Source organism: Corvus hawaiiensis, chromosome 12 (assembly GCF_020740725.1).
Source record: "Corvus hawaiiensis isolate bCorHaw1 chromosome 12, bCorHaw1.pri.cur, whole genome shotgun sequence".
NCBI lineage: Eukaryota > Metazoa > Chordata > Aves > Passeriformes > Corvidae > Corvus > Corvus hawaiiensis.
The window spans coordinates 19165678-19189606 of record NC_063224.1 but is presented as its reverse complement, the minus strand read 5'-3'; the positions used below and the strand labels follow the sequence as shown (position 1 = coordinate 19189606).

At 45.3% G+C, this 23929-nt stretch overlaps 1 long non-coding RNA gene across 1 annotated transcript; it reads left to right on the top strand.

Annotated features, from left to right (window-relative positions):
• The first annotated feature begins 2038 nt into the window (after positions 1–2038).
• On the top strand, positions 2039–16816 carry LOC125332369. Its single transcript, XR_007206463.1, has 5 exons — positions 2039–2149; positions 3081–3321; positions 8336–8387; positions 8755–8843; positions 13698–16816. It is a non-coding gene; the product is annotated as an uncharacterized LOC125332369 (long non-coding RNA).
• The last annotated feature ends 7113 nt before the right edge of the window (positions 16817–23929 follow it).

Here is a 23929-nt window from a genome sequence, read left to right as displayed (position 1 = left end):
GCTATCTATTGCTAATACTGCAGTGATTTGATTAGAAACTGCCTTATTCCATGGAATCATGTGACCTCAGTTGTGTGTTTTAACTGGAAATGAGCCCAAATAAATCCCCTGGATCTGAGCTTTGAGTAGTTTCAAATTCACTGTCAAAATTCAGATACCTCAGACAGCTTTTACATCTGTACCTCACCTCACATCAATAATAATTTTGTCACAAAAGTCTTATAAACTCATGGTCCCATCCTCAAAATAAAAGAAGTACCAGCAATGGAGTTTCCTGTAGAGCCTGAATCCCTCCCTTATCCAAACAATCTGATTTGTAGTTAGTAACGCTCAGCATTTATTTCTTCCATTTCCAGTGGGGCCTCCAATTTTATTTTGCTTCCGTCTTTTGATTCCTGGTCTGATCAGCAGTGAGAGCCTTTCTACAAGTGCTCTCATCCTCCTTGCTCCCTCTTGTCTCCTTCCTACAGCATTTCCCTCATCCTGGCTGCCTGAGGCTGACAGAGAGGAGGGGGAGAAGCACCAGCAAACATCCTGCTCTGGGACTAACATGGCCTGAGTTCCCATTTCCAGGAAGGTCCCGGTCAGACCAGGATTGCACACCCAGCTCTGGACCACATGTCCATGGATCACAGAGGAATTGGGACGTTTAGTTGTCTATTACGTTTTACATGTATGATTTCTTGTGGAGCTAACCAAGCAAACATCACAGCTGTTAGATATCCCCCCACTTGTAAAACATTCGCCCACTTGGCTAAATTTTTATGACTGATAGAGACCTTCGAGTGGGAAAGAACAGCCAGTGCTTGCTGGAAGAAGGCACAGTTGTAAGTGAGATTGCCACTGAAATGGTGAGGAAGGAAAAGTACAGACACAAAGCCAGGCTATTCCTAAATATTCTTCCCCAGGAAGGGGCAGACTCTGTGCCTCTTTGAGGTAGGCCTGGCTCCCACTGTTGGACCTGCTCTGTTTCATGCACCTTGTGCTGCTGCAGAACTGTTTTTAGACCTAGTGAACTGTGCTGCAAACAGCCTGCAAGGTACTTTGGAGTGAAGGGCTCTGGACGGGATCATTCCAAGCCTTTCCCTGAGCTGGAGAGGTAGACGGTGTGAGGTGCTTGGCAATGTCTTCCCAGCCTGTGACATACTGTGCTCACTGCCATGCAAATACAGAACAACATTCTTCCACCTGAAATCATCTCTGCTGTGGACAACCAGGTTGCCATGAAAGTAAGAGGAAAAAAAATAGCACTTTTCTCTCTGCTTAAACAACAGATTTGTCTCTGAGTTGCCAAAACTGTGAGCGTCAGGGTAGCTGAGCACACTTTTGTGTGTACAATTTTCTGTGCATATGTCTGGTACTCCTTGTTTTGGAGAGGCTATGGAAGGTTTATATCGAACCAGTCCATCTGTTCAGTGATTCAGTAATCTGAGAACAGTTAAACTTGTCACTCTGCTCCCCTTGCTGTCGTCCTCTCAGACTCTGTGACCAACCTCAGATTTTACTGGCATTTTTAAAAATATTGGCACCTTGCTGTGTCCTGTGTTTGCCCAGTCCTGTCCATGCTGGTTTAGTCCCACACCAGATCTCCCTGCCCAGAGAAGTGAATTGCTGTTTGCAGAAGGGAAAGTTTCACAGCCCTTTCTACAGGAATGTAAAACTCCCTCCTCCAGAGATGAACACAGATTTGTATCAGAGAAACTACTTCTATCAGAGACCGAGAAATGGAAGCAATTAAAGCCAGCTCCACCCCCTTGAAGGTGAGTGAGGGAGCGGCATTTGCTCCGAGTGCTTTCTGTTTGAGAGGAATTGCAGTGCTTCAGGGATGAGGGCTGTCCTGGGTGTTGCGCACAGGCAGCATGGAGCTGCAAACTGATCACCACGACAAGTTCAAACGAGGCAGTTTGTTCCAGGAGAGTAAATTGCCAGGGAATTCAGTGCTGTGGACAGTATGGCTGGTGGGTCAGGGCATGGTGGGGCTGTGCAAATACTGAGCAATCCCATGACAGGCAATAATTGGTGTTTTCTTCCAGAAGTGAGAGGCTGGCTGGAAAATCCAGGCTGGGGTTCAGATTTGGAAAATACCAAAAGTGAATGCTGCCCTGGATTTTGCAATGCTGCCTACTGGAAATCCCACCTGCAGCTGCAGGTGAGCATTAAATTCTTTGCCATGTATCAGTGCCTGGTGCTGCTGCGACCTCTGAGCTGCTGGTGCTTCCAACACAAGGGACATTTCTACCATGGGTGGGATTTGGGCATAACTGCAGAGTTCATTTGGAGTTTTGGGATGCATTTGCATTAGAGGGACACATTATAGTAAAAATCTGCAGGTGTAAATGCAAAATGATCCCACCCAGGAGTCACCCCATGGCCAAGGGCACTGGGAGCAGTGGTGCCTGTTCACATGGCTCTCTGACAGAAAGATTTATCCCCTGGCTTCATCAAGGACCTGATGCAGAAGGAGGACTGTAGATTCTCTGTGGTTTATTCTTGCCCATATTTGCCCCTCCATCAGGCACAGCTCCATTTCATGGACAGCTTTATGCTCAGCTCTGTGAAATGCAGAAAATGCTGTGGAGTGCAGTGTCTCTAATGCTTCCTGGGAAACAGAAGCTGGAGCGAGGAGCACCAGCATGGTACAAGCTGTTTCCAGGCTTAACACTCAGAGACTGGAAGAATCTCCTCCCTGAGGATCTAGAATTAAAATAAAGGACCGAGCATGGCATGGGAAGAAAAAGGAACAAAGCTGCCTGTCCAAAGACATAACCCATGAACAGATGGGTGCTCCCCAGTTCCCTCTCTGGTACCCTGCCCTGGCTGGATCTTTCCTGTTGTAAAAATGGGCACTGAGATATTGTTCAAGGGAGAGAGACTCAAAAGGCTTTCAGAGAAGTATCTCCTCAGGACACTTTGCTGCTTTGTGCACACACATGCTCTCATATATATATGTGGGGGGAGGGAAGGGAGAGAAGAACATCCTGTGGGATTTCTTTCACCATCTGCTGAGTTCTGAGTGCCATCTGCAAAGTAAAAGCGTTTATGTTGTTTAGCCTTTGTTCAAAATGTGTTTTTTGTCACAGTGGCTTTTGGCATTATCATGCACGACTAGAAGAAATATTCAACAGTTTGGAGCAAGCAGAATAAAACACTGACAGCTCAGGACTCTGAAAATTCGGTTTGCAGAGTAATTTGACAGAAGGTTTGGACACCATGCCCACTGTAATCTCCGCTCAGGAGCTCAGCCGTGACCTTTCAGGTTCACAGGACACAGACAGCAGCTTGTCTGGAAAGGAGAGGCTTATTCAGCACAATGTGATCCAGGTAAGGAGAATCACAATTCCCCAGGCAATTACTCTGCTCGTGTGAAGTGCCTTGGTTGGATGGGTACCCAAGTTGGTCAGGACAAACAGGTCTGTGGTGGCAGTACTTCATCCCTGCCCCTGTTTGCACAGCTACTGGCATGCCCTGGGCTCACTGCTGGCCTGTGAGCTGATAAATAACAGTGCTGAGCTTCTGGCTGTGGGGTGGCAAGTGCCAAAACACAAGGACCACAAAGAAGGGGAAAAATCAGAGCCTGATTCCCTCTTTCAGAAGTCATTCCTAACACAAATGTGGATGCTTGCCAGCTGGAGCTGTGAGTCTGCACTTCAGATTTGTTTGTGGCCAAAAAATATTCAGCTTAAGTAAGAACAAAGAGTATTCTCTAATGGCCCATCATGATCTAGGAAGACAACAAGAGGAAGAGGGGCTGACCTTAACCTAACATAGGATCACGCTACAGGAATTTTCATGGTTTGGGTGACTTTTGTAGATTGAACTCCTGTGAGTGGGCTCATGCAGCTGCTGGAATACAAGTTGTTTTCAGCTTCACAGCCATAATATGAAGGATAATCCAATTATGTCCCATAAATTAAGAGAAAAAATATATAGAAGTTTTTAATTTTTATGTCTCCAAATGCAGCCTGACTTCCTGAAGCACACGTATAAAGGAAAAATTGATGTCCAGGTCGTGTTCCAGAGACCTAACACAGAGAGAATTTTCATATATAGTTGTAAGCAGAATTATTTCAAATTATTTGAATTACCTTGAAATTTATGTCTTTGCTTTATGTTACCTGTTCCTGGAGCCCCACTGATTGTTGGATCCTATTGCTTTCCCTGAGAGATGGAGGATGAGCATTCAATGGAGTGGAAGTTAGATGGGAGTTACAATTAGTCTTTGAAAGTATCAAAGGTGTGCAAGCCCAATTTATTGCTGTATTCTGTGGGTTTGTGGGATTGGGAATGAGGTCACTGTGGTCTGATGCTTTGCTCTTTCAGTGAGGGAATTAGACCTGTGGGGAGTTTTTTATAGTTGGGGTGAGATATGGGGCTGGGGAATGCACACCCCATGGATCCAATTCACTGCTAATTCCTGCTGGTTCTGTAGCCTTGGAAAGCTGACAGATGTGGGCACAGTGCTGTTAATTCCTTTATTATAAACGGATCAGTTGTCCAAGAGGAGCTGAATTTGGCATTGGATTTAAGTTTAAGGACTGGAGTCCTAAGGTTTATCTGCACCTTGATTTGGTTGCTCACTGTTCTCGGTGAGGGATCATTTCTACTCTGTGAGCAGGGCTCTTTGTGGGACAAGGCAAAAGCTGAGGATGAACCCCACACAGTTATCACAGCGTTTTTGGGTCCAGGTTCTTCCCCACACAGGTGGGATTAGCTGAAAAAGCTTTGCCTCTCTCGTAACAAGGTAATTCACCAGCAGGATTTCCTCAGGCCTTCCATCCTGAATCCTTCCTTCCTGGCACATGGTCTGACAGCATATGAGGGAAATAAAACTCTTGGAAGCTTTAGCCCAGCTGCCTTCTTTATGGTGAGAACACTATGCCGGAAAAGCTAAAATTATTATGATGATTATTACTATTATTGTTATGTCTCATGGATGCAGGCCTAGGCCCATTGTCTGAGCCTTGGAGGCTGCCTCAGCCAAGTGCACAGTGAGCTCAGTCAGACCACCCCAGAGCAGGACACAAGCCAGTTCCACAGAGTCTGGCTGGAAGATCCACACTTTTCCCTGGGCTCAGTCCCTAAGAAAGCCTAAACACAGCATCTGAGGGGCAGCTAAGCAGGGCTTTAGCTGCACTGGGGATCTCACATGAGCATAAACAGCCCCATCTTTATTGCTCCCTTGGCAGGGATCAGCTGAGGAAGTGGTGTGTGGCTGCCCTCAGCTGGGAGTTAGGGGTGTCAGGAACCAGCTCAGGCACAGGAACAGCCTCTCACCTGGAGAGCAGCTGAGGTGACTGAGCCTGCTCCCTGTACAGGGATGAAAAATAACGTGAGAGAGAAAAAACCCTATAAAATAGTCAAGGAGTCAGAGAAATTATCACCCAATAAAAGTGCAGTAGAATGGAATTATGAAAAATCCTGAATAAATAAAGGAGGATGTGTCTTAAACCATGCTGTCAAACTGTGGATTCTGTCATTGTCTGAGCCAAGAAACTTGGGTTCAAGGTATGGTTATTTCTCTATGAATAACAAGGTTTGTTCATGATGTGACATTAATAAAATCACACTGGAGAAAAGGAAAGTCTTCATGTCTTAGTGATTAAGCAGAGTGACCTTTTGTGGGCTGAATTACATTTGTGTATTACGTATTTCTATATTTATTTCCATGGGAACATCTGGTGCTGGCTCATCCTGGAAACAGTTTTCTGGACTGGGCTGCCTGTGGGTCCAATCCAGGCAGGCAGTTTCTGTGCAGCAACTTCTCCTCTGATGCAAATTTTCTCCAAAATTATTGTTAACAGATTAACTGGAAATCTTGTGTTCTGAGGAGCTGCATTTGCTGCAGGAACAGCTGTGAAATTTGATAAAATCACCATGGTGTGTTTAAATGGTTTTATAGCAGTAGCCCTTCGGTTAACCCTGGATCATTTAACAGCTGTCTAAGTCTTTCAAGAGTAATTCAAATTATATTCTCAGAGAATTTAATATTTTATACATGGCTTTTTCAAAGAGGAGCAGTGAAGACAGAGATGCCAAAACTGAAAGCCTGGCACTGGACACCCAGTTTTGCTCCCTGGTGCATGAATTTGCATACATATTTGGAAAGGAGCAATGCCTGACTTAAAAATGCAGTTTGCTTCTAACCCCCACCTCCTTGATGATGAACCCTGGAAATAATAAAATGTACAGACTATGGAAACTATTGACTAGTTTTAATAGTCCATTTAAACTTCTCCAGTTACTGTGCTACGAATGGACTATGACAACTGGCAGACAAACATGTCACTTTAAAGTCCATCTGACTGCAATAATTTACCTCCCAGAAGCATTTTCCCTTACATAGGTTCAGTTTGGCTATTTACCTTTTTTTGCTATTAGAACATGCTGTTATTATAATTCATTAAGCCTGTTTATATGATTGCCAATACTTTTAAGTATGGATAATTGTGAATGTTTGAGAGTAGTAGTGAATAACTGACATTATGTACATCAGCCATAGAGTTAATTGCCATTACCTGATGTATAATACATTCCATTTATTTCAACAATTAACATGGTATTTTGTCATTTGATTATTGCCATATCTCTTGTTTGACAAGTTAATAATAAAAAGGCAAAACAAAGCATTATGTGCTGTTGAAGTAAATGAATCTTCATTATACACAAATAAATTCTTCAACAAAACCTGCCAGGTGCCAGTGTAAGAAAAGGTTGGGATTGCAATGGAAACATGTCAGTGTAAATGGGCATTCAGAAGGGACACAGATCCAGCTCTGCTCCTCTCTGCCTCACAAAGGGATGAATTCCTTGTCATCCAGGTCATAGATCCATCCCTATCCACATCTCCATCTGGAGCTGCAGCCTTGGCTTCACCCTCCTAACAACTCTCCTTTCATTCCATACTCCACTGAGGCCTAAAGGATTTGGTTCCCAGCACCCTGTGCTCCCATCACGATTGACTCATACAAGATCTACGCAATACCCAGTAGAATCTTATAATTTTGTCAAATATAACAGGTGAAAACCATATTCCTCACTTTCAGAGTTTTAAGCCCAATATAATTTTTCTGCCCCAGAGCATCAGACAGCAGAGTTCTTGAAATGGAAGGAAAAAAAAAAAGGCTGTAAGCATTACTTTAATGGCAAAATACATTCACTGTGTGCTAAAAAATACCCCAAAAAACCCACCCAAACCCAGGGCCATTTTAGTAATATTGTTCAGAGGTTAACAGAATATTTTCTGTAGCTCTGACCATGTGTATTGGCCAAGTGTGTATCAACATGTCTCATAGTGTAATATCTAATAATAAAATTTGGTATTGAGAGAAGACATAAAAACATTATTTTATTTTCTTATCTGCAACTTTGATTTGGTAAAGACTAATAAAAGAAAATGTAATAGAAATGCCCTGTTAAATGCCTGGTTTGTGATCCTCAAAGTCCCTCTAGAAATCACAATCCTCTTGTTTCCACAGCATAAATAATATCTAGTAAACAGAATTATGGTTTCATTCGGTGCTGTCATATCATGCTGTACTTTACAACAAGTGCAATTGTATTTCTTTTGGAGCAGATTAAGAACAGTGTGGAAGGTGCATTCCCTGAGGGCACTGGAGTCGAGGATAATAAACTCCATGTCCATTATGTGCCAATGAGACTACAGAAATGAAATCTTAGCGTTCAGAGCAACAGAATATTTATTTTAGAAGTGCTCTGTTAAGAGATTTGTTTTGGGATATGCTTAAAGAAGACATTTTATGCACTGAATAAACATAAACACCCAATGGCTCGACTATGTCATTGTAAACTGTGAGCAAAATTCTCTCAGGTTTTTATAGCACAGCAGACCAAAAGGAATCATTGCAGCCTTTCAAAGTTCATCATTTGTGGTTAAAAAATAAGGGCTGGGTTGCTTTTGTCTGTCTTTGGTGTTATTTTTTTGGGTTGGGGTTTTCCCCCTCCTCCCCCATCCTCAAAAGTTGCAAGTTGATTTCTTGGGATCTGGGATCATTACAGCTGGACAAAGGCCAGGAGGTCATTTTCTTTCTGACTGCTATGAGATGTTCTGGTAGATAATCAGGGTGTGTAACCCATGTCATTTCTTGTAAAAAGATTGCAGTGAAATAGAAGCTATCATATTTTTTATGCAACAACTAAAAAGAAGCAAATCCCCAAACCTTGCCTTTCTCTGCGTTGGGCCCTTACCTAATGCTGCTGCAACCTGTCTGCTGCCTTCCATAAATACCTCAGTCCCTTTGTAGTATCTGCTCAGATTTAGTTGGGTTTCTTTTCCTGATGTGCTCCTTTTACTGCTTCTCTCATTTTTCTTCTCCAGATGTGCAGACATCTCTCCATGTAGACATGGCTGATAGAGCTGGGATTTACAGGTGAGCATGAGGAAGGGCCTCTGCCAGCTTCAGCTCAGTCTGGGTGTGTAATTCCCTTCAGCTCCATTGCAAAATCCAACCTGGATTTTGTTGTTTTTTTTAAAACACTGACGAGGAAAGGATTGCTGTTGTAAATATCTGTGTGAAAGGAGAAGGAGCAATCACCTTACCTTTGTTGTAATGATCATTGCAGTGAGCTCTCATGTCTGACTTTGTTATACAGCAATGAAGAAACTTCATCCTCTATATGATTTCGAGCTGAGAAACTTTTTGTCCATCCTGTGGCAGGGAACCTACGAAAAATAAATAGCATGTATTCAAAATTCTGTGTCAATGGGGAACAGTTGAATCTTTGTTGTGGTTACAGGGCATCTATGAGGCCCAGACTGAAACCTGAAGAGGTGCATGGTCTGGAAACCAGCAAATCGTGACTCACCTCCACTCCACTTGTGAAAGGTAAAGAGAGAATCTGCAAACTGCATCTGTGCAAAATGGTGTGGCAGCCTCTGTTGGTGGTTGCAGTTGGGAAACTCTTATTGCCGGGTGAAATGCAGACTTCAGCATTGGGAGGGTTGGCACAGGCCACAAAATGGCAGTGGGGTGGGCCCTGAAGTTTGTTTCAAATGCAGAGAGGGCAGATATCTTAACTATGTGCTCGGAAAGGGATGTACTTACTCCACTCTCCCTCTTTGCAGGCACCTGTCAGGGAGATCCCCTGATTACCTGTGCAGGGTCAATCACCTACACAGATGGCGGGGTTTTTGACTATAAGCTGGTTTGCTGTTTGTTCTTTCTATTACTGACAGCACACAGAGAAAAGGAGCTTTGAACTGTGAATGATGTGCAGAGAAGCCACCACAGAAACAAATCAACAGAACCCAGCCCTGGTCCTTGATGGCCTTTGCAGTTTGCTCAGCCTGTGTCTTCCCTTGTCAGGAAATGCAGAAAGCTCAGAGCAGCAAATCCTTTTCATTCTGCTTGAAGTTGGCCCTACTTGGAATGCTGGGTTTGATAAATTCAAAAGATTCCCTGCATCAAAAAGGGTGTAAATAGTACCAGACTGTTGCAGGGCTGCAGGTGCCAGACCTTGCTTTGCCTTCCCAGTGCTTGCACTCCTGACCTGCCATTCCTATAGCAGAGGGTCTCCTCTATTTTAAGCTTATTTTAGCTGAAATTTTATTAAACTTTGTTTGAACCCTGGTAGCTGTTTCCAGCCCACCTGGAGCTGAAAATGTTTGCTGAAAATATGACAATTCAGTGGGTTTTGGCAATACTTCTGCCCAGGAGTACTCTGAAGTAGTCAGAACTTTTGGAGTGGAGAAAAGTAGAGAACGTGCACTTGTTCTTGTTTTAAGCAGTCTGAGGGAAAACTCAGGGAGAATTTTCTGATGGTGCAAAGTGTAAAACCTCTACAGCAGTGGAAGAAGGAGCTCCTGTAGGATTATTGGGATGAACTCGAACTGCAGTGTGATGGACATGGCTCTTGCTCTCTTTTAGGGGATATATTGTAGAAAACCATCTGTCTGATTATAGCACAGTCCTTCTAGGCTGCATAGAGACTGGGACTGAGGGGTTTTTTTGGGCATCAGTGACCATGGCTAATTTAACTCAACATTATGAGCAATAAAATACTTTGTCAGGCATCAGATCTGAATTCAGGAATTGGTTTTTTGTTCCTCCCTATTGAGATTATATATGTAAACCTATAAAAATTGTGAAAGTAATTTTCTAGAATTTGATTTTACGACATTTTATTAAAACAAAAATATGGTTCCCTATCTTAGGGAGAAGTAGAAAAAACATAAATAAGGGTCATGGTTTCTGAGAAGAATGAGCCTGTTCATTCAAAGCTGAAAGTTCTTGCTGCTTTGGAAAGTGATAAATCCCAAAAAACCCTAACCTCAGACATTTTACATACTGAGTAAATTCAGAAAACAGTTATTAAAAAAGAGAAATTATAATACAACAATCTATTATTGAGAAAAATGTGTTTAGTGGCTCATTCATAAGCATTTGTCTTTATAACTAAATAACTCTGCAGTCAATGCAGAAAAAACATTTTGGAAAGCTGAATTTGGGGCGATAGAACTTCCAAAATTCAGGCTGATTAGAAAGCCAGACATGTCACTTCAGTAACATATAATAAACAAAAGGCATTCTTAGCACCTAATTGTAAGTTGAAACGTACTTATACAACACCATTCTTCAAGGATCACAAATAATGAACAAATTAATGAAATTTATAGCCTGTTTGCAAATCACTTGTTGACAGAAAATGCTCTCCTTGTCAGCTCACATTACTCATTGCCAATTCTTTCAGTGACTGACTTCAAAGTTACAGATTCCTCAGTGATGGTTTTTGGATAAACTCTCCTACTCCAGCTGGTGTGTAGACATTCCTGCCTGTGTTTTAAATAACTGATATAATTAATTACTTGCTAACATCGCTCCTTGCCCTTTTTGCTGAATGCATCCAGCCAGGGCAATGCAAACACTGCTGGTGCAGGAGAACAATTCCCTCTGAGGTTCCCCAAAATCCTGGTACAGAGGAGCTGAGGAGGATGGCAGGAGGGAAAGCTGGAGACAAAGGCCAGCCCATGGAGAACCCTCTTGCCTCCAAGGGAAAGGCAGGAGTGCCTGCCAGATCCTCGTGCAGATGTATTCACTGCTGTGAAATATGAGGAGTCACGCACACGGACTCTGACCTCCCGAGCCACAGGTTACACACTGATTATACATCTCTTTCATTGGGTTTCAGGCCAAGATTTTAAAATGTAACATCCCTAAAAGTCTTTGTTTTATTGTCCTTGGTGAGAGTGGTGACTTTGAGCCAGGAGCATGGAGGTGATGTCAGAATGTGAACATGTCAATAGATATTTATTGCTTCTGAAAATCAGGGAATTTTCAAGGCATGTGCTCCGACTCAGCCCTTTAGCCTGACCTTGTCCTTTGGTGCCTTTGAAATCCAGTGTGTCTCTTTCTGATCTGCTGCTGCTATCTCTTTGACTAATATTTTCTCTTCTAAAGCAGCATCTTTGACTTTTTCTGCTGTTTTGTTTGTCCCGTGCTTCCAACAAGCATTATAGGTTGTCTGACAAATTCAGCTGGATGTTGAGATAAGCTGTGGCACAAAGATTTTCTAAAACATTCTGTAATTACCAGTAAATTTTTTCATTACTTGCCTTAAGTTATTGTAACCAGTAGAGAAATGCAGTGTAGAACTCTAGTAAACAGCAGTGCAAGCAGAAGTTCATTTACACAGGATTTGTATTTGCAATAGTCTAAGACTTCAAATTTCTCCCTTTTCTACATGAATGTCTTAACACTGACAGTGTTCCTCTTCGTCCTAATTTTGGGAATTTTTTGGTGTGTTTGCAGAGATATTGGTGCAAAAATGCAAAAGGGAAAGCTGAGATTTGGTTGCATAAGAGCATTGAATAGTTTCAGTGAATAAAAAACTTTTCAAGATATCCTGAAGTGAAGAAATTAAAACAGGCTATGAATGGAGAATATTTGGCTGAATCCTAATCTAATTGTAAATTTTGAAACTGCATAATTTACTTGTCAAAAGATAAAAAGTCTAGTAAATAATTTTTCTCAACAGAGGATTTTTCAGATACAGTTTTGTTCTGTTGGTAGGGTAGGAGGGACTTTTGATCTATTTCCTCCAGCACAGTCCCTGTTTCCTAGATGAGAAAAGAGAAGGAAGGGCTGGGGAGCTAAAACTGCTTTGCTGATCCTGGTCTGCCTGAGGAAGAACACCCAAAATGCACTTGCTAATCCCTTCTTCTCACAGAAATGGGAAAGGATGATGGAAGAAGCAAAGAAGGAGAGAAGGGACAGGTTTGGGGTCCTGGGGGAGATTTGGAGCTGTGGGACAGGTTTGGAGCCCTGGGACAGGTTTGGAGCCCTGGGGCAGGTTTGGAGCTGTGGGGCAGGATTGGAGCCGTGGGGCAGGTTTGGAGCCCTGGGGCAGGATTGGAGCTGTGGGGCAGGATTGGAGCCGTGGGACAGGATTGGAGCCCTGGGGCAGGTTTGGAGCCCTGGGGCAGGTTTGGAGCCCTGGGGCAGGTTTGGAGCTGTGGGGCAGGATTGGAGCCCTGGGGCAGGTTTGGAGCCCTGGGGCAGGTTTGGAGCCCTGGGGCAGGATTGGAGCCCTGGGGCAGGTTTGGAGCCCTGGGGCAGGTTTGGAGCTGTGGGGCAGGTTTGGAGCCCTGGGGCAGGATTGGAGCCATGGGGCAGGTTTGGAGCCCTGGGGCAGGATTGGAGCCCTGGGGCAGGTTTGGAGCCGTGGGGCAGGATTGGAGCCGTGGGGCAGGTTTGGAGCCCTGGGGCAGGTTTGGAGCCGTGGGGCAGGATTGGAGCCCTGGGGCAGGATTGGAGCCGTGGGGCAGGATTGGAGCCGTGGGGCAGGTTTGGAGCCGTGGGGCAGGTTTGGAGCCGTGGGGCAGGATTGGAGCTGTGGGGCAGGATTGGAGCCCTGGGGCAGGATTGGAGCCCTGGGGCAGGTTTGGAGCTGTGGGGCAGGTTTGGAGCTGTGGGGCAGGTTTGGAGCCGTGGGGCAGGATTGGAGCCCTGGGGCAGGTTTGGAGCTGTGGGGCAGGTTTGGAGCCCTGGGGCAGGTTTGGAGCCCTGGGGCAGGATTGGAGCCCTGGGGCAGGTTTGGAGCTGTGGGGCAGGTTTGGAGCTGTGGGGCAGGATTGGAGCCCTGGGGCAGGTTTGGAGCTGTGGGGCAGGTTTGGAGCCCTGGGACAGGTTTGGAGCCGTGGGGCAGGTTTGGAGCCGTGGGGCAGGTTTGGAGCCGTGGGGCAGGATTGGAGCCGTGGGGCAGGTTTGGAGCCGTGGGGCAGGTTTGGAGCCGTGGGGCAGGATTGGAGCCGTGGGGCAGGTTTGGAGCCGTGGGGCAGGTTTGGAGCCATGGGGTAGAAGTCACCCAGCAGAAACAGTGTGTCAGGGGGATGTGGCACATTAGGGCTGCCACATCCCTTTCCCAGGGGAGCACTGGGATCCTAGTCCCCGGGGGCCAGAGGAGGGAGGATGCAGAGTGGGAGCCACAGCAGGGCTTTCCTGCCCTTCCTTCCCCAGGAGGCCGGGGCACAGCCCCTTTCCACATTGCCTCTCACAGCCTGCACTTTCCTGCACGATCAGCAAATGCAGCAAAAAGGATGAATTGACTTAATGAGTTATTTTGATCTTTTCTGAAGTGCTAAAAAGAAAGCTGTAAAAATCAGTGCATACAAGTTCTAACTTGAAGACATCTAATAGTATCTAATATAGTAATTTGATTAATGTTCTGTGTTCTTTCTGTAGGTTTCTCTAACGCACCCTGCTGAGCTTTTGGAAGTGCTCACAATGTACACAGGAAATTAAGTGACAAAGAATATGCTGTGAACTGCTCATACCAAGCAAACTAGAATGAAATACAGTATTTGCTGGGAGAATAATAAGCATCCACATGTGACTGCTGCATGCTGACTAACAATTTAACAAGTACTGGAAAAAGGAGATTAACTATGTTATGTGCCTCTCTTGTCCATAACTGCCAGCTCATTACATAGCAAAATAGGTACCATCTCAGCCAGCCTGAGACCTGTAAAATCAATACAACTCTTTAAAAGCAACTTAGAAACTCCTAGGCTATGAACTCAAACCACAGCACTGGTGGTTGCCTACTTAAGGGGTAATCCAGAGCTAAAACTTTTAAAAGAAGTCTGTCTGTGAAAGTAAAAAGCATGATACAGGTCTCATTATGGGAAAGCAAAGGTCTTTCCTTTCTCATCAAACTCAGATGGATAAAAATCAATCTTCAGCAGGGCTGGTCCTGTAGCACTGAGGGACAGCTGTGAGGATCTAATAGAGCCTGTGGGCTGAGGGAAAGCAAGAAGATGTACTCCTCCACCAAAAAGGAGATAAAAATCTTTCCAGCTACTTGTTTCAATGTGCCATTAATACCACGGTGTTGCCTGGATTCAGTCCAAGACAACCAGCAGTAACCTGGGTACAGTGTGGATCTGGTGCTACCTTGTACTTGCAATTTCAGCTAGTTAAAAATGTGGGGTTTTCAGAATTTAATTCCTTTTAATGGCCCTTGTGAAAACACACGTGAGTGGCTCCATCTATTTCAGCACAGCACGAGTGATAGATGCAGCAGTAATATTTCATGGTATCACATGAGTAATGGGATGTTCCCTCCTGTCACTCTTGGTATCCCCGACTCAGATTTCCCTCACCCTGTAATTTTTTGTCAGGTGTGAACATGTGAGAGGCTCTGCAGTAGTGGTCCAAGCAACACTCATTTTTTGGCAACAGAGAAATATTGGAGCACACACTGATTATTCTTTATCTAGATTTGGGCATGGTTGCTAAGCAGAATTATGCTTTATGTTTGGATTTTTAGCATGCTGATAACAGGTCTTTAGGGGTCTCTTCTTTGAATTCCCTACTAAAGTGCGTCAGGTATGAAAATCAGAAAAGAATTCTGATTTCAACATTTTAATTGAAGATCCACAGAGCGTGTATTTTAATCCATCTTTGCTCATTCTTTTCTTGCTATTGTCACAATTCCCACATTTCTTTTCCAAGTACTTTCAGATGACCCACAGCTTCTCTTGTTTCAGCAAGAAGCCACTTACGCATCTCATGAGCATCACAGATTCTCACAGTGTTTGTTTATCTGTGTGGTTTTCAGTGTCTCTTGATCCTTTTGGCTGTCCAAATGTTTGTTTGGAATTATTCATAACATTAGGGAGTCAATCTGCTTTATTCCAGTTCTAGGACATAAAACTTCTCTGGTCAAGACCCCTTCAAGACTGGGAGCCGCTGGACTGGGAGCTGCATTCAGACCAGAGTTCACCAAAGCACAGGGATGCACCAAAGTTTCCTTGCTCCATAAGTCCTACAGTTTAGGGAAATTGTTAAATTGGAATGAGAATTGTTATCAAATAAAAGAGACTACCAGTGATGAAACCCAGAAGGGTTTCTTTAAATGCAGTTCTAGCAGACTGATAATTCAAGCTTCTAATTGTTCGCAAAACAATAGGAAGTCTATAAGCTGGATATTTGCCAGCAGGGGCCACTTCTGAAAACTCTTTGCTTTTTTCTCTTCATCTGCTGCATTGGGATGAGGGACAGAGTTATGTCAACACTTGGAGATAATCTTTTTGTATGGGTTTACATAAGAGAATAAGGAAAAGTCTAAGAAAATTGTTCCCTTTCATAGGTGATGTACTGAAGAAAAGCAAAAATATGGAAAGATAATCTCTGAGAATAATAAAACAAATAAAGGAAATAGACCTGAAATGAAGGGCACAGAACCTGGAAAGGCATTGCCCACACAGGGGCAGTTTATGCTGTGCCAGTCCTGTGTGAATGCACAGGTTTGTGGAGTGTTTCTCTTCAGGCATCTGCGGGAGAAACATCAGCAGCCAATCTCACAAGGAGCAGACATAACAAACGTTATTAAACTTGAATTCCAAGGAGCACCAGGGCAGAGTTTAATCACTCCTGTATTTCTGATAAACAGGAGTGCTCTTAATGGCTTTGGAGCTGGATCTGACTCGCACAGTGTGCCTCCAGAGAGAGGAAGGACTGCCCCGTGCCCGCGGGGCTGTGTCCGTGAGTGCGGGACGGGGAGGGCAGTGGGGCAGGGCAGCAATCGCTGCCGTCCTGCTTCTCCAGGTGCCCCAGGAAGAGAATTTGGCAAAAGAAGAGTTCCCTGTTGGCTTAGTGAGCCACTGCTGGTGGCAGGGATGGAGCAAGGACTGGGATGGTGCTCGGGAGAGCCAGGAGGGCACATTTGGGGCTGCTGGGCTGTGACACCAACAGCAACACCTGAGGTCCCAGCCCACGAGATCTGCCCCAGACAGGTCATTGCCACACACTGTTCTTCGATTACTTTGTAATCACTTGTGGGTTTTTTCCTGATTTCATGGTAAAAGAGTTATTTTAACTCACTGTTTTCCCAGTTATGACTCACTGTTGTTCTCTCATGGCTTTCCCTATTTGCATTTTAGAGTTCTTGCTCTGATTACAATTTGAACCCTTGCAGAAGTGCAGTGTCTGTTTTGCCTGGGCTGTGGTATTTCAGAGTGCTGCAGATGTTCAGGTATCCTCTGCTGACTTCAGTAAATGTTCTGCGTGGCTTTCCTTGCCTAAAAACTGGATAGAATCAGTGCTCTCAGTGCTCTCTTTCTTTGCCTTCCCCACCTTGAAGCTCCAGCAGATGATGGTTAAATTCTTGCAAACCTTTCAGTGTGGTAGCCCAAGGCACAGGACAGCAAATGAAAAGGCCAAGAAAGTATCTGTGAATAGATTTTCTTGTTTAAATTTTCAGCCAAGAGCTGCACTGAATTTTTGAAACTATTTTTAATATTGTAAAGTTCTGTCATATTTTTGCCATCCCAACATTGTAAGTTGATGTATTTTATTGGCCTGACACAACAATAAATAATACAATTCAGTTTTGTTTAATGATTTCTGGTTTCAGTGGCAGAGAAGCTTTGCCAATTTTAAATTAGGTCTTGGAGTAAATTTAAAATTAATGAAATTTAAAGCTGTGATTTGTTTAAGGATCCAGAACGTTCACTCTTTCATCTATTCATCAAGCTCTTTAATTACCTAGTATGCATGAAACCTGTATTATGTCTTATTATTGAGAGATTAATTTTATGAAAACCTCAGAGTGATACATCATTAGAGTGACTCTTGGATAATGTATAGTCTAACCTTTTCTGCTAATCCCACCACAGAAGAAGAGCAGGAAGCTGACAACTCCTCTGCAGTGTTTTACTCCTCCTGTTCCCCTGCAGTATTATCAGCTGCTCGCAGAGAGTTTATCTCTGCTTCCCTTTTCATTTCCAGCCCTCACAGGTGTGTAGCTGCCAGTCACACTCACCCTGGGCTCCGGGGATGTGCCAGGGGTGTTGGAGCAGATCCTGGTGGATGCTGTGCTGCTGCAGAGGACGGGGCAAGGCTGGGAAGACTCTGCCCCAGGGAGCTGGGAGTGTGTCCTCCTCAGGGCTGAGGCCCTGCAGAGGCTGCAGTCGCCTGTCCCATGGGGAGAGGAGCCATTCTCTGCACTCAGTCAGTCCTGCTGATAACTTCAGAGCCAACAGGCAGCTCTCACAGGCATGAGGCTGGACCGGGTTCTCTTGGAGTTCAGAAACTCCACTCTGTGCCCCTGCTCTGCTCCAAGGAATTCCTGCTTGGCAGCTGCAGTTGTCCAAGTGCAGGTGTGAGAGAGCCATGGAATCCAAAGATGGACCAGTAAATCCAGGACAGACTGGAGCACCTCCCTTTCCATGCCTTGGGTCTTGGCCTGGTGCCTCAGCCCCAGGAGGGTCTCACTCCCCTGTCCAGCTGGGAGCTGTGTCCACACCTGTGCAAGGGCCAGTGGGCAGCAGCTGGAGCTGTGGGGACTTGTGCTGGGGACAGGGGCAGGTCCCAGGGCTGCACTCACCCTCCAGCCCCTCCACGGCCCCAGCTGAGCCCTGGCCTGGCGGGGGCTGTGGGGACATGGCCTGGCTGGGGCTGTGGGAGCCTGGCCTGGCTGGGGCTGTGGGGGCATGGCCTGGCTGGGGCTGTGGGGGCATGGCCTGGCTGGGGCTGTGGGGGCATGGCCTGGCTGGGGCTGTGGGAGAATGGCCTGGCTGGGGCTGTGGGAGCATGGCCTGGCCTGGCCTGGCTGGGGCTGTGGGAGCCTGGCTGGGGCTGTGGGGGCATGGCTGGGGCTGTGGGAGCCTGGCTGGGGCTGTGGGAGCCTGGCTGGGGCTGTGGGGGCATGGCCTGGCTGGGGCTGTGGGAGCATGGCCTGGCCTGGCCTGGCTGGGGCTGTGGGAGCATGGCCTGGCCTGGCCTGGCTGGGGCTGTGGGAGCCTGGCTGGGGCTGTGGGGGCCTGGCTGGGGCTGTGGGAGCATGGCCTGGCCTGGCCTGGCTGGGGCTGTGGGAGCATGGCTGGGGCTGTGGGAGCCTGGCTGGGGCTGTGGGGGCTTGGCTGGGGCTGTGGGAGCATGGCCTGGCTGGGGCTGTGGGAGCCTGGCTGGGGCTGTGGGGGCATGGCTGGGGCTGTGGGAGCCTGGCTGGGGCTGTGGGGGCATGGCCTGGCCTGGCCTGGCTGGGGCTGTGGGGGCATGGCCTGGCTGGGGCTGTGGGGGCATGGCCTGGCTGGGGCTGTGGGAGCATGGCCTGGCCTGGCCTGGCTGGGGCTGTGGGAGAATGGCCTGGCCTGGCCTGGCTGGGGCTGTGGGGGCATGGCTGGGGCTGTGGGGGCATGGCTGGGGCTGTGGGAGCCTGGCTGGGGCTGTGGGGGCATGGCTGGGGCTGTGGGGGCCTGGCTGGGGCTGTGGGGGCATGGCTGGGGCTGTGGGGGCCTGGCTGGGGCTGTGGGGGCATGGCTGGGGCTGTGGGGGCCTGGCTGGGGCTGTGGGGGCACGGCCCGGCCTGGCTGGGCTCCTCAGCAGCTCAGGACGGCAGGGCTGTGGGCACAAGGCTGAAGAAGGATGTTCTGCTGTTGAAAGAAATGATCATCAAATTGTATCCAATGATTTGTATTCCTCAGGTATGTTTTACCTTCTCATGCTGTGACCTCTCTTCATTGCTGCCAAAAAGAAATTATTTTTCCATTTTTTTCCCCAGTGCTTCCATGCCAGGCTAATTCTCTGTTCTCTTGAAAGCTAATATATCCACTTTTCATATTAATATTTGTGAGAGTAATATTAGGAATGTTTTATTTCATTATCTCACAGCTGAGGACTGTAGTCACACTGGGTTATAAAGCAGCTAATTACAGTGTTAGTGACTTAGTGTGCCATGCCTGCAGTGCAGTTTGTCAGAGTTCCTGAGAATTCTAACAAGAAAATAGTTTGCAGGCTACTTTGTGAATCTAGTCTGAGAAATGTTGCATATGCAACATCTCTGCAATGCTCTACGTCTCCTAATCAAAACTCTTTCACCTCTAAGGGCATCTGCATTTCATAGAAAACTTGATAAATTCAGATTATTTGACATATGTACTTTTCCCTGTCTATGCTTGTTAAATCAAAAATATTTAGGATACTGCAGAGTAACAGCATATTTGAATGCCATGATCCCTTCTGCTACCCCTCCTCTGGGTTTGCAGTTGTCACTACCTCATGGTGATTGTGGAGTGGTGAAGCTATAATTAAAGCTTCAGATGAGGAACAGTGAATAAAAGGGACACATCTTTCACCTATTCAGCCTTCATTAAAGTTATTGTCATTAATGAGAAAGGAAAAAGGGGGGAAATGCCCAATTCATAAGCACATGTGCAGCCTTTTAACTTTAATGTTTTCCAAAACCTGGTCTCTGCTTAGGAGGAACTTGTAACAGCATCTTTGGTTTGGGATTTGCACAAAGCTCTCTGTGGGCAGTGTGGCATTGCATGGAGCTCGCTTTCCATTTCAGACAAAAATCTGTATTTTAGAGAGCACAGGTGGCAATGGATTCAGTTACAGTGCCTGGATTAACCAACCCTGCAGAGATCTGGAGCCCACTTATATGGGAGAACTTGGAGAGTTTTAGCATTTTGATAAAAATCTCGCTGGCCACTTAAGCAGGATACTCACTGAAAGCAGCTCAGAGTATTTCACTGCACTCAGTCCTGCTGATAACTTCAGGAGCCACCAGGCAGCTCTCACAGGCGTGAGGCTGGAAACCGTTCTCTTGGAGTTCAGAAATTCCACTCTGTGTCCCCCCTCGTGCAAGGAATTCCTGATCCCCTCCTGCTTTGTCCGGGAGGTTATGGATCCAAAGCACTCCATGTGCACATGACACCAAACTCTGTTTCTGTGCAGCACAGAACTTCCCAGAGTGTGCTGTGTCACTGTGTTTCCCTGGTAGAGCTCTGTTTTAGTGATGGAAATGGATTTACATCCCCTGTGTCTCTCACCTGAGTGGTGTCCCTGTGGTTCTGGAAACTGGAGGATCCCTCAGAGAGTGAGAATTTCCAGCAGTCCCTCCCCTCCTGCAGTTTCCCATCCCAAAAGGCAGGGCAGGGGCAGGGGGCACAAGAGGGAAGTGATTTCCCTTTGGTCATGCAGCAGCTCAGGTTAGAATTAAATCCACACCTTTCCAGTCTCCATCTCTTGCCTTGCTCACTCCAGACCTTCCCTGGGGTTCACGAGCTGAGCTTGTGTGTCACAATTGTCTGTTCTTAATTAATGGACGGGCTCTTTAAGGGATCAGGAAACGACCACTTTGAGTGAAGAGTTATAACAGCAATATATATGTTCCCTGCACAGATACATACGTACATATATATGCATATTTTGATATCCCACATCCTTTAAAACAACACATACTTTATTTTTCACTCAAGAAAAAAAGTCTTTTAGCATTAATAAGAAAAACACATTGGGTTTTTTCTCCCCAGTGATCGCAGGAGATGGGTGAGCCTGGAGTGCTTCTGTTTTATTGAATTTTCCCAGTACCTGTCAGCACTGGAAATGCCTGATTTCATCATTCAGAACTGGCTCCTGCAGAAATATTTGCATTGTGCATATTTGAAAAGTACCAGAGCCAGAAGTAACTTTAAAAACCTGTACTTTGTGCTGGTTGTCACCTGTGAGTTAGGAGATGTATCCAGCCACCTTGACATCGTGGGAAGGGCAGAGTTTGTATTCTAGCACATTCCATTTTATTAAACAAAACTGTACTTTCTGTCTACCCAGAAATGCCTCCCAGGAGATGCTCTAGAGAAAATCTGTAATTCAAAGTGACTGTTTTATTTTATTCTCTTTCAGCACTTTTTCTCCTTATAAATTGTCAGCAACCAATATATACTTTTTATTTTTCTCTGAATCGTGTCAACTAACAAATCTTAATCTGTGTCTGCAAATTAAAGGCAGAAGAAATCAATTACAAGTGCTTGGTTTACCTAAATTGAATTGCACTGGGTCTTGTGATTGAACATATAAAGTCGTGTGGTTCATGTTCCAAGACCATAAAACTTCTAAGTTGACTTCCATCATTAATATCTGGTGCTTCTGAATTATGAATTCATTTTTTTTTTGCAAGTGCTCCAGTATTTAATAAAAATTTGCAGTTTCTGCAGACATTTCGTTGGCAGATTTGTTTCTTAGAGCATTCATGAGATGTAAATGTAAGAGAGGTGAGCACAAACTGCCTAAATGCAATTCAGGCTTCAAAGAAATATCACCAGACTCTCTTCTCCCCTTTTCCTCCATAATCTGCTGTTTGGGCTAAGAGCAGTGAAAGGCAGGAGCCTCAGCTGACGTGTGTTTCTCAAATATAACAAACCTGGAGTCATCCTCTGCCTTTACTGCCCTGGGCTGACTGATGTTAAAATACATCAATACAAATGATGTTACAGCTCATTGGCTCAGCTCTGTCTGTACCTGCAGAGTTTGCAGAGTTCACAGGTTACAAATTCCCACTGTTGTTTTGCAGGGAACCATTCCAGTGCTTGGTTCTGGGGTCCATGGCACACCCCATGCTGGATGCTAGCAGCGTGGGTTGTTTTGAGAGCTCCCCTCCACTGCTCTGGCTCCACACCTGCCTTTGTCTGTGCTGCTGTTTGTGTATCTTCATTTTAATCGAGACACACTTGGAAGTTACCTTTATGCAGATGAACACAATGAGAAGGGAATGGGTTGCACTATAGGGAAGGGTTTGCTGCAGTCAGTAAGACAGGTTTTTTCCAGCTCCTAAAATACACTGAAGTCTGAGGCAGAATGGGATAAAACAATTTAACATCAGTGGATTTCCAGAGATAGTTCAGCAAAAGCACTCTAAAGGTACATTTGTAAAGAGAGGTGGTGCAGTGCTAAATATACAAAATGCAACTTTCTATTTTTGTTGTAATTAACTGCAACCAGTTCTTATTTAAATCAGCCCACCAGTCATAACTAATCTGTACTTTAAATGTTTTGCTCAATGCTACAGAGCAGAAAGAGTCTTTATATTAAAATAATAACGAAAGTTCTGTAGGAAAGTAAACCATACCCATTACAATCCTCACCTGTGTGTCCTGGGAAGGATTCCCTGTTCCAGACAGGTGTTTTGTACCCCAGGGGTGTGATACAGGTTGGGTTTGTGCCAGGGGAGCACAGCACTGAGACTCTGCTCCCTGCAGACACGGTGATGTTTGTTTTACACCTCTAGTTCTCCTGTGAGAGCAGCCAAGGCCACCTTCTTGCAGCAGGCAAAGAGCACTTCCTTGGACTCAAAATTGTTATTTCTCAGTGTAAAATTACACACGAGCTTTCTGGTTGCCTCACTCTGTAATCCTTGCTGGGTACAGTTATTTTAGTGGTACTGCATCTAATTTGGCTCTGTTCTTTTTATTCTTAGAACTCTGATATTTGTGGAAGGTGCGAGGGATATTGCAATTTGTGTTAGTGCAGGAAGGAAGTTTGATGATGAGCTATATTATGTATGGCTCACTAGATAGTAGTAAACATTCCTCTTTGTTGCTGTGCTTGGGGATTATCAAAGGCTGTTGTGTTCCTAGTTTGAATTTTTCTGGATTAATGAAACAGATCGCAGATCACTGCATAGCAACATGCCTGAAGTCTGTGAAATGTTTTCTGAATAAGGATTGGATCAGGCCCATTGAGAATATAAAGTGCTGGAAAGAACACAGTGTTATTTTACAGACCCTGCATTTGGTTGTTTTCTTGCAGCGGCCTCACAGCCTCTCTAATTAGAAACTTGAGGTTTCTTTAGTCTGCTCTGTGTCTTTCCTTCTCTCTAGCAACACACCAGCAACATCCAAATCCTCATTGTTACTCAGGCACTCCTGGCTGTCCTTGAGTTCAGGGGCAGCTTTGTTTGAACATGGGCTGGCTCAGATGGAATTAGGAATACTTAAAGTTTCAGGGCTTCCTGTAGAGATTTATGGTCTGTGCATGTCCATGCTGGGATTGCGCATCAGTCTTTAGGGGGCTCAAGAGCAGGATGTCAGGTGGAGGCTGTGTCATGTTGAGCCAAGGACTTCCACTCATCCATGCAATTTAAGTGTCAGAAGCCAAGGAAATATTTCAGAGACTTTCAAATGTCTACCAAAAGCCCAGGAGCTTCTGTACCTTAATAGGTAATTTTAGTTTTGCTCACAACTTCCATAAAAATGTGACAAAAATGTGCATCTCATGGCCAAGTATGAGCAGCCTGAGAACAAGTCTCCATCACAAGTCATATCCCTTTCACAGGTTCTGCATTTAGAGACAAAAATACCTGCAAAAGCCTGGGAGTCTCTGTTCTTGTCTCTCCTCAATCAAGGGAATAGAAGCTGGGGCCAGGAGCCTGCTTGTGAGCTCTGGAAATCTCTAACTTTGCTGCCTGTGGCAAGTATTATCAGTCTATAAATAAAGTTATTTTAATGCCTGACAAATGATCCTTGCATCAAGTTCTTTCCAGTCACATTTCTTTGGCTGGAAGCTTTGCTTGTCCTCTGGTTTTGGGGCACAATAATTCTGAAATCAGATCTCTGAGACGAGCCTGCACACAAAAGCTGTTATAAAAGCATTGATTTGGCCTTTTATTCTCAGAGATTGTCAATATCTGA